The following is an 8,865-nucleotide window of genomic DNA, read 5'->3' on the forward strand; positions in this document are numbered from 1 at the left end:
GTCAAGACAGAGGCTTGGTGTGCACCCAGTCATGTGTATGTCTGTGCCCTTCCCTCCCTGGGAGAACTTTGAGAACCTGGCCAGGGCCAGGGTAGGGTTCAGGGACTGGGGACAGCTGAACCTGCCTGGGAACCCTGGGGGCCAAATGGCTGGAGGACGGGGGCCCGGAAAGAGGGAAGTCAAAGCCCCGGCTCCAGGGAGGTGATGGCCTGGCCCAGCTTTACTTGCAGGTTCAGACACAGGCAGAGTCCCCACAGGCAGACGTGGGGAGGTCTTGGCAGCTCTGGGTACTCTGGGCCTAGGCTCCTGCCACTCACCCAGAACTGGGAGTGATGTCTGCTGGCCTTGCCTGCCCCTCCCTAGAGGTCAGGTCTTTCTTCAAAATCTCAGTCTGTGTCAACACCACCTCCCTCTACCACTGACGCTTCCAGCCCAGCTTCTGTACCAGCCTGCCAGAAATCGCTTCTCAGTGAAGTCACCCAAATCAGCATCCCCAAGGGGGCTCCACCCGGTCCCTCCGCGCACCCTCATCTGCCCAGGGCCTCAGCAACACAGTAAGAAACCTGTGGGTCCAGGGTATGCGCTGGTGTTCTGGGGGTACAGGGGACACTGACAGGAAAGGAAGGTAATCCAGGGAGGCTTCTTGGAGGAGGAGTTGCTGCTGTGAGTCTTGAAGATAAGTAGGTGGTAGCAGAGCCAACATTACCACCATGCACAGAGAGCACAGAACCTGGATCCCTGGTGCTTTTAAAGACCACAAAAACATTTTTCTTTTAATTTCCCTTAAAACCAGAAGGAGAGGGGCGCCTGGGTGGCACAGCGGTTAAGCGTCTGCCTTCGGCTCAGGGCGTAGTCCCGGCGTTCTGGGATCGAGCCCCACATCAGGCTCCTCTGCTATGAGCCTGATTCTTCCTCTCCCACTCCCCCTGCTTGTGTTCCCTCTCACACTGGCTGTCTCTATCTCTGTCAAATAAATAAATAAACTCTTTAAAAAAAAAAAAAAACCAGAAGGAGAAAAAATATATAATAATAATGAATATTGAATAATGAATCTACCATGGATTATATTTGTCTTTCTATCAATAAAGTTATGAAATATAATTTAAAATTTTTCAATGGAGGAAAGGACTCCCAAATGCAGAAGTTGCTTCGCAAGTGGGTAGTGGGGCCACAGAACAGCGATATCAGGGAGCGGCGCTCCGGGCAAAGGTGACAACTCAGCCATGCTCAGGCACTGAAGGAAGACGGGGAAACAGGAGGTCGAGCCCCGGGGCAGAGACAAGGCCTGGGGGCCAAGGGTCCCGGACTGCTCCCAAAGGAGCCCCTGCAGAGCAAATTGGCCAGATGTGCCCATCAGGCGCTGGGTGCGTGGGGGCAGAGTCTGGGAGTATCACAGAAATATCGTAGGTGAGAGGGGCCCGACTAGGTATATGGAGGAAAGGGATCTCAAAGGGAGCACAAGTGAGGTTTGCTGCTTGGCTAATGGGGAGGAGTGCGGTGCCTGCTCTCTGAGGGACTGCAAGCGAGACAGGGAAGACAGCACGGTGGCGGGAAAGGGGCTCAGCGGGCTGTGGGGTGGATGCGTAGGGCAGGCTACGGACTCCTGAGTGTCAGGACTGAAGCCAGAGATTCAAGGTCGCAGTCTGTAAAGGGAACCTCAGCAGTACGCACGAGAGAGAAGAGCGCCTAGTACAGAGCCCACCCACTTAGCCATCCACCCGTCATCCATCCCCCACCCATCTACCCCTCAACCCAGCATATGTCTGAGGGGTGGGTGAGGCAGGAAGGAGAGGTGAGGCTGATCGGAGGGGACTCGTGCCCATGAGTGCAGCTCAACTAATACATAGCAAGGTGTCAACTAGAAGCACTAAGGAACATTCCAGTGTGTTGAGGCCAAAACAGTAAGTATCAAGCACAAGCTGACAAGTTTGCTGAGGGCCGTGTTCCTGGCTGGAAGACGGGATGACCCAGCTGGAGTCCTGGCTTTGCCCCTCACCAGTCATGAGTCACCCTGTCATGTCTCTGAGACCCAGGAGCTCAGGAGCCCACACATACCTGCTGGACCTTAGACACACAGTAACTCAACTGCCAACATGTGGCAGACTCAGATTTTGGCAAGGTCACCCAGGCTGGAAGAACGGTCTGTCTGTTCTCCTGGAAGGGGTCTACAGCATGCTGACATCTGTCAGCATCTGCACGTACGCAGAGCATCGAAGGTCAGGCTCCTTTGTCCTGAGCGGGGCATGAGGACTCCACATTTGAGGAGGTCCATATCCCTCCATGCAGAGGTAACACCCCCTCACACCAGCCCGTCTTGCCAGCTGCCTCTTCTGCTCCCACTTCCCCTGGGGCCTCCAAGCAGCCTGGCCAGTCTGCAAGCGGGACGTCCCCAGGGCCAACCTGGGATTTTGTTAAATGCCCCGGAGAAAGTGCCAGGTTGTGGTCTTGGACAGAGCCCTGGAATTGCTGCCCTTCCCCTGCTGGAGGTAGGTGCGGGTCTGGCCTCTGCAGATGGGCTCTCCTCAGGGTCTCGGCCCATAAGATACCAGGCTGTGCTCTTCGGCCTACCCACCTCGGAGACTGCACCTGGGGCACCGTCCCTAACTTCAGAAGGTTGTCCGTCACAGAGTTCCCGTTCTCATGGCACCATGAGCAGGGCCACTCCGCTGTGAAACCAAAGATGCCAGGGCAGAAGAGGAGTTGACGCACGGAGGACTCAGTGGGTTCTGCAGCAGCAGAGGAGCTCTCACACCCCGGGGCGTCTGGGTGGCTCAGTCGGTTGACGGCTCTACTCTTGGTTTCAACTCAGGTGGATCTCAGGGTCGTGAGATTGCACCCCGCATCCAGCTCCCCACTCGGCGGGGAGTCTGCTTCCCCTCTCCCTCTGTCTGCCCCTCCCCCTGCCAAAACAAATAAATCTTTACAAATAAAAAATAAAGGAAACGTCACACCCAGACAGGCGCTCACAAAACTCTCAGTGCACTCAGTGCACCCCACGGGGATATCACCAACTCAACTAGCCCTTGGAGGAATGGGTCCATTGGCAAGGAGGCCTGGGTCTTGGATGGGGCCAGGCTAGGTCGATGACCTCGGACAGCCAGCCTGGGCTGGACTCGGGGAACGGCGAAATTCACTGACCACCTCAGCTCGCTACTTCTGAAAACCCTTGATGTGACAAACCGGTCCTGTCAAAGTGACTGTTGGTCTTCCTGGTGACCCTGACAGCGGGACTGTGTGAGGTACACCCGGACCACTCACCCCTCCTCCCAGTGTAGGCAGGCGCAGAGCTGCAATCCTGTTGGAGCATAGTGGATGAGGCCCTGCCAAGAGGCTCGAGAACTTTCTCTGATGAAGAGGGTGCCTGTGGCCAAACTCTTAAGAAGCTTCTGGGGACAGGACGGTATTCAGAGTCCTGCCTGGGCAGAAGCCCAGGAGACAAGTGCTGCAGGAAGAGGTGAGCAGGCTTGGTGCAGCCCCAGGCCAGGGAGATCAAGCTGGGCTGAGTGGGCCACACCAGGACGGACCCCTGTATGCAGCCCTCAAATGCTGACACACGGGTAAGTCTCGCTCATGGGGAGCTCACACTCGGCAGGAAGCCCAGCATATACACGGTTGCACCCAGGGCCAGCCTGGACTCCCTGTGCGGCCTGAGAGTCTTTCAGAGCTGGGCCTAGAGACAGCAGCTGTAGCCACCCACCCCCTAGCCCTCCACCAACGGGCCTCTCACCTCCAGTTTCCCTCTGCCTCCCGGCTCTCCGCGCTGAGGGTCCCCAGCTGAATGTCCCCTCTTCTCCTTCAACTTCCACCTAGCAATCCTGGCAGAAAGCCCACCTGAGCCCACTCCCCCCCGTCACGCTCATCACGCTCAACTCCAAGCCCACTCCTCCCCCAACACCCACTCCACCCATGGGGACCTGATCACTGCCCCATGACTCTGAGGATGGTGCACCCTAATGTCTCTGTCTGCCCAGGCCAAGACAGGGGACCACGCAAAGAGTGAACGTGTGACCAGCCGAGTCGGGATTAACCCTCCAGGGCCTATCATCCCCCACAGTGAGGAGCAATGGTCCCTAAGGCCATCATGTGGGATCTATGCTGAGAGTGAGCTGACGTGGACAGCAGGACCGTGGTCACACTGGGAGTGAAGCACATTCATGTATAAGCACACAGTATGGACACACACAAGCACATAGGTAACCCTACACTCTCAGGTAAGGGTCTCCTCGTCACTCACACTCAGCCCGATGGCACACTCCTAGAACATGGGGGTGTAATGGGACTGGGGCTGAGTCTGTGTGCTGCACCCTAGCTCTGCTATTCCACTCTGGTCATCTCCCTGACCTGACATCTGAAAGAGGGGGTGACTGGTGCTGTAGAGGCTTGTGCCATGAGGGATGAGGACCACATGGGGCTTTGGCGCCCACATCCAACCAGCAGGCAATAGCTGCATCCAGGGGTCCTCCCAACCTCATTTCCACCCCAAGCCATGACCAGGCAACAGACCAGCAAAGTCCACAGGGAGAGAAAGGGGTGAAACCAGCCCTCGTGCCCATTCACTGGGATAGATTCTCTTGTCCCTAGGGGCCCAGGAAGACTCTGCTCCTGCCCTTTGCTTGGCCCTACCTTGGAGTGAACCGCCCCAGGTCCTGCACTCTGGGCCATTTATGGAGAAAGCATCTAGGGTGTGCCAGGCCTGCCTCACCGTGCTGACCAGGACACCTGTAGCCACATCTCACCATGACTGCTCTCCTCTGGGCCAAAGGGAACCCACAGATTTTGAGCCCCCATCTCATTTTCAGATGGAGAAACTAAGGTCCAAAAGGGCAGAGAAGACTGGGTAATTCAGTGGCTGGCCAGGAGGATCCAAATCTCGGGCCACTGCAGAGTTTGCTTTCCTTACCACCTGTGGCAGCCTACCCCAGCATAACCCAAGCCCAAAAGGGGCCACAGCACCCAGCAGGCTGCTCTGAGGCAGGTGCTGCTCTCGGTCCTCAGTGATGCCCATGAATGGGTGTTTTCATTCCTCCTCAAGAGGGGCCAGGCATGCAGAGCCGGTGGTAGCCAGACTCCCACCCATGCGGCCAGATCAACAACCTCCTCTGCACCCAGTGCACCCTGTGTGCTGAGCTCCTTTGTGTCATTGCGTGTGTGTCTGAGAAAGCGTGTGTGTGTGTGAGCTTCTGTGTAACACAGCAGGGGAATATCATGTTACCAGTCTCTGGCAGCATGTGCCCTGTGGGTGCCCCAAGTCTGCACACCCACGGGGGAACGTAAGGGTGACCCTAGGTCCTATCTCTTTTCTCCTTTAAATAGCATATATTAAGGTCAGTGAACAGACTGGCGTCAGAAACGTCTCTACTCCGGAGACCGAGATGGCATGGCCTGCAGCCAGCTCATAGCTGGCCAAAGGTTAAGGCACGCCCTATCGTCCTGTCCTATCGTCCTATCGAGGCAGGCCCTCCTGTGTCTGACCTGCAGCTGGAAACAGACACATTCCTGGAAGCTCCAGCCACTCTTGCAGGGAGTCTAAGGGAGCCCCAGCTGATTCACCACTGACCTCTGACCTCCCAGGTTAACCCTTCCTAAACCAGACCCTTGCCCCAGCCACGCTGTCTTGGATATGACAGCTATCTGGGGCTCATGCCGCAGGCCTGTGTGTCTATGGATGTGTTTGCACGGGTGCTGGTGGTGTCTTTCATCTTGGCTGTGGTGTAAGTGAACACATACACTGTCTGCACGTTTGTGGCCAAGCTGTCGGCATCTCTGCACGCCCCTGTCCTGTGTGTGCAGCTCTGAGAATGGACACGTCTGTTGCTGGCTTTGGGTGCTTGCCTGAGCACACGGGTGTGAGCACATGGGTGTGTCCGCTGTGCCCACCCCTGTGTGATCTGTCCCTGCATGCCTTCCTGTGTCTGGCGTGTCTGGGCCCGCTCTCCCACCCTGATGAGCTCAGGAAGGCTAAGGCTGAGGGAGCTGGCCCATACTGCGTTCCTTCTGCGTCTCCCAGCCTCACCTCTGGATCCCTCTTCCTGGGGTTCCACATCTGGTGCTCAATAAGTGATTGATTGGTAAAGGAATGGATGAAAAGGGGCTCTACGGGGCACAGTCTGGAGATAGGCAGGCACTCCAAGATGGGAGGGAGGCTTCTGGCAGAAGCGCCAGTTGTGGACGGGGTCGGATAGCTCCAGGAGAGGCGGTCAAGGCTGGCCGAGCCTGGGCTGGGGGCAGCAGGGTCTGCGGGCCGCCCCCGCGCTCCCCGGGGACGTCTCGGGTCACCGTCTGCACCGCCCAGGCCGCGCCGCCCCGCGGGTTATTTATGACCCCCTCCTCCTCCCTGGCGGCGGCGGCAGCGGCGGCGGCGGCGGCTCCGGCCCGGCCCAGCGGCAGAGGGCCCCCAGCGGGGGGACCTCGAGCAGCGATGGCGCCGCCACGGCCGTGAGGGAGGCAGGGGCGGGGCCTCTGAGGGCCGGAGGAGGGGCTTTGGCCACCGATCCCACCTGTGTACCCCAAGTTGTGCCAAACCTGAACTCCAGGCGGGGGGGAGATTCTAGAGCCAAAATTCTGTCCTTCTGACCTCTGGCTCCAGTCAGAAGCGCAGAGGAGCGCACAGGCTACCAGGCGCCAAACCAAGACACGTGGACAGGAGGGAGAAAGTGAGCAGATCCTTGTGGAAGGGGTATAATGTCTAGGGGTAAGGATGACTGATCCCTGTGGGAAAGTGGCTCTGATCCCATGGACAGAGAGGCCTATTTCCCATGAAGAGGGAGAAGCAGGTAGGGGTGGGGGTAGGGTGAACTGATTAGCCTAAGCCCTGGAAGGGGGTCTCCTGAGAGTCAGGGCGTAGCCCTTGGAGGAGAAGGGGTCCTGCAGGGAGCTTTGAACCCAGTCCTGGTCTTTTCAGGAAGCCGCCTTGGTCCTCCAGAGAGAGGTGGAGCTAGATAGCAATATGGAGGTTAGGCTGGGTGACCTAGGTTAGTTTAGCGCCTGTACCTTGCCAGCTGGACCCAACTTCCGAAGGCCAGAGTTGTGGCCCTCTTGCCCCTCCTTCACCACTGTCGGCCTATTCAGGATGAAAGAGGCCAGGGGTGCGTCGGGGTGGTCCTGCAGAAGGGAAGGGAGGCCCCCTCCACAGGCTACATGGTACCTTCTCAGATCTAGAGATGAGCTTCACTAGCCTTTCCTCCCCGAACCTCAGTTTAAAGGTCAGGGGTGAGGAGGCCTAAGGGTCGGTGAACAGGTGCAGGCAAACATGGGAAGAACTGAGTGGAGGGGACCGTCTTTTGAAAGCAGTGTCAGGGCTGTTGCCAGAGAGTTGGCCTCCCGCTGAGCCCTGATAACCTTCCACACTGTGCCACGACCACAGATTAGCATGATGGCTCCTCCGCGGGCCTTGGCTCTTGGGCAGGAACAGCCTCCTGCATCCATTAGACACGGGGGCAGCACACCTGAGAGCAAGACACGAGCCACCGATGGTGAGTGTGCACCTAGGGTCAGGCATGTGCAGCTGTCCAGTTCGCACATAGGGCGATTGGGCTGAGGGTGGCAAACTAAACAGGATCACTCACCTTCACACCCACACTCACACCTGGCCCCTGAAATCCCAGCTGTGCAGATGTCCAAAAGCAGGTGTACAAAGAGGACAGCAGAAGGGGGATGCAGAGGTTTGGGTGCCTAGGTTCCCAGATGCGTTTCTGGTCTCAGCCCAGACCTTGCTCCCCAAGTCAGTCTTGGGGCTGGCTGGCGCCTCAGCTGTGGACGGTTTTGGCAGTGTGCATCAGCAGGGGAGAGCAGAGCAGTAGCCAGTGGTCAGGCTCACACCCAGCTTGCGCTGGTGCCTGGGAGGAGATGGGTGATGGTGCTGTGTTCCCTCACTTCCATCCCTCCCTTGCGCAAGGTGCGCATGCAAGCACACCTGCGGTCCCGCTCAGCCCCCAGACCCTGGCCAGAGAGACGCCCACACGAATGCCCTGCCAAATACATCTCAGAGGGGTGGGGGTGGGGGTCTAGGCGCTGGGACAGGATCTGAGACTACTTTCTAGCCTGTTCAGAATAACACATCAGAGAAAGACAAACCTGTCCCATCCACTATTAGCAGGTCTCTGTTTCTCCTCCTAATGCTTCTGCTGCAAGGCTGACATGCTGGCATGCAGGGAGATGGGGTCTGAACACCAGGGACAAGCCATCCTCATTCCAGGGCTGGGCCAAGGCTGACCTGCTTCCTCAAAGCACCAAAGTGGACATGGATGTAGAGGGTTCCTCTTCCCCAGACTGGCTCATACTAGGGAACAGAAATGTACTCAAGTGTGCAATCTCACATTCATCGGCCCCTCTTCCTCCGCACATCCTCCATCCCTCACCCAGAGCAGGTCTAGCCCACCTTCCTGCCCACAGCACGGCTCAGATGGTGTTTGTCCTGGTGTCAGAGAGCCTGGATTTAAAACAGCTGTCGGCGTCAGGAGAGTTACTTAACCTCTCTGGGTCTCACCTTCCTCATCTATAAAATGAGAACAATGAAGAAACTCATATCGAGGTGATCAAGTGAACTAAGGCATGTAAAGTGCGGAGAAAGGCGGCAATAATCGACAGAAGGGCTGTCGTTGTCATTCACAGAACAGGAAACCTCCCCAACACATTGGCCCAGGCCACAACCACAAACCCACGGCCTCACACCCTGCAGACGCAGACGAGACCACCCACGCCCGACACTGGCGCCCACCACCCACCGCCGCTGTGAAAACACTCCTACCCAGAACCGCCAGGCAAACGGGCCGCTCCTAATCACACATCCCTCCTCGGTAAGGAGCCCACTCCGGGTCCTGGGCCCGCCCCCTCCCCACGTGTAGTCCGGGACTCCAGCTGCGCCCA

General features: G+C 57.6%; 1 long non-coding RNA gene across 1 annotated transcript; it reads right to left on the bottom strand.

Annotated features, from left to right (window-relative positions):
- Positions 1 to 6,697: 6,697 nt before the first annotated feature.
- LOC117804319 lies at positions 6,698 to 8,489 on the bottom strand. The gene is made up of 3 exons (XR_004628657.1): positions 8,378 to 8,489; positions 8,074 to 8,278; positions 6,698 to 7,835 (listed from the first exon to the last, which is right to left on the bottom strand). It is a non-coding gene; the product is annotated as an uncharacterized LOC117804319 (long non-coding RNA).
- Between the last annotated feature and the right edge of the window lie 376 nt (positions 8,490 to 8,865).

This window comes from Ailuropoda melanoleuca, chromosome 11 (genome assembly GCF_002007445.2).
Source record: "Ailuropoda melanoleuca isolate Jingjing chromosome 11, ASM200744v2, whole genome shotgun sequence".
NCBI classification, from domain to species: Eukaryota; Metazoa; Chordata; class Mammalia; order Carnivora; family Ursidae; genus Ailuropoda; species Ailuropoda melanoleuca.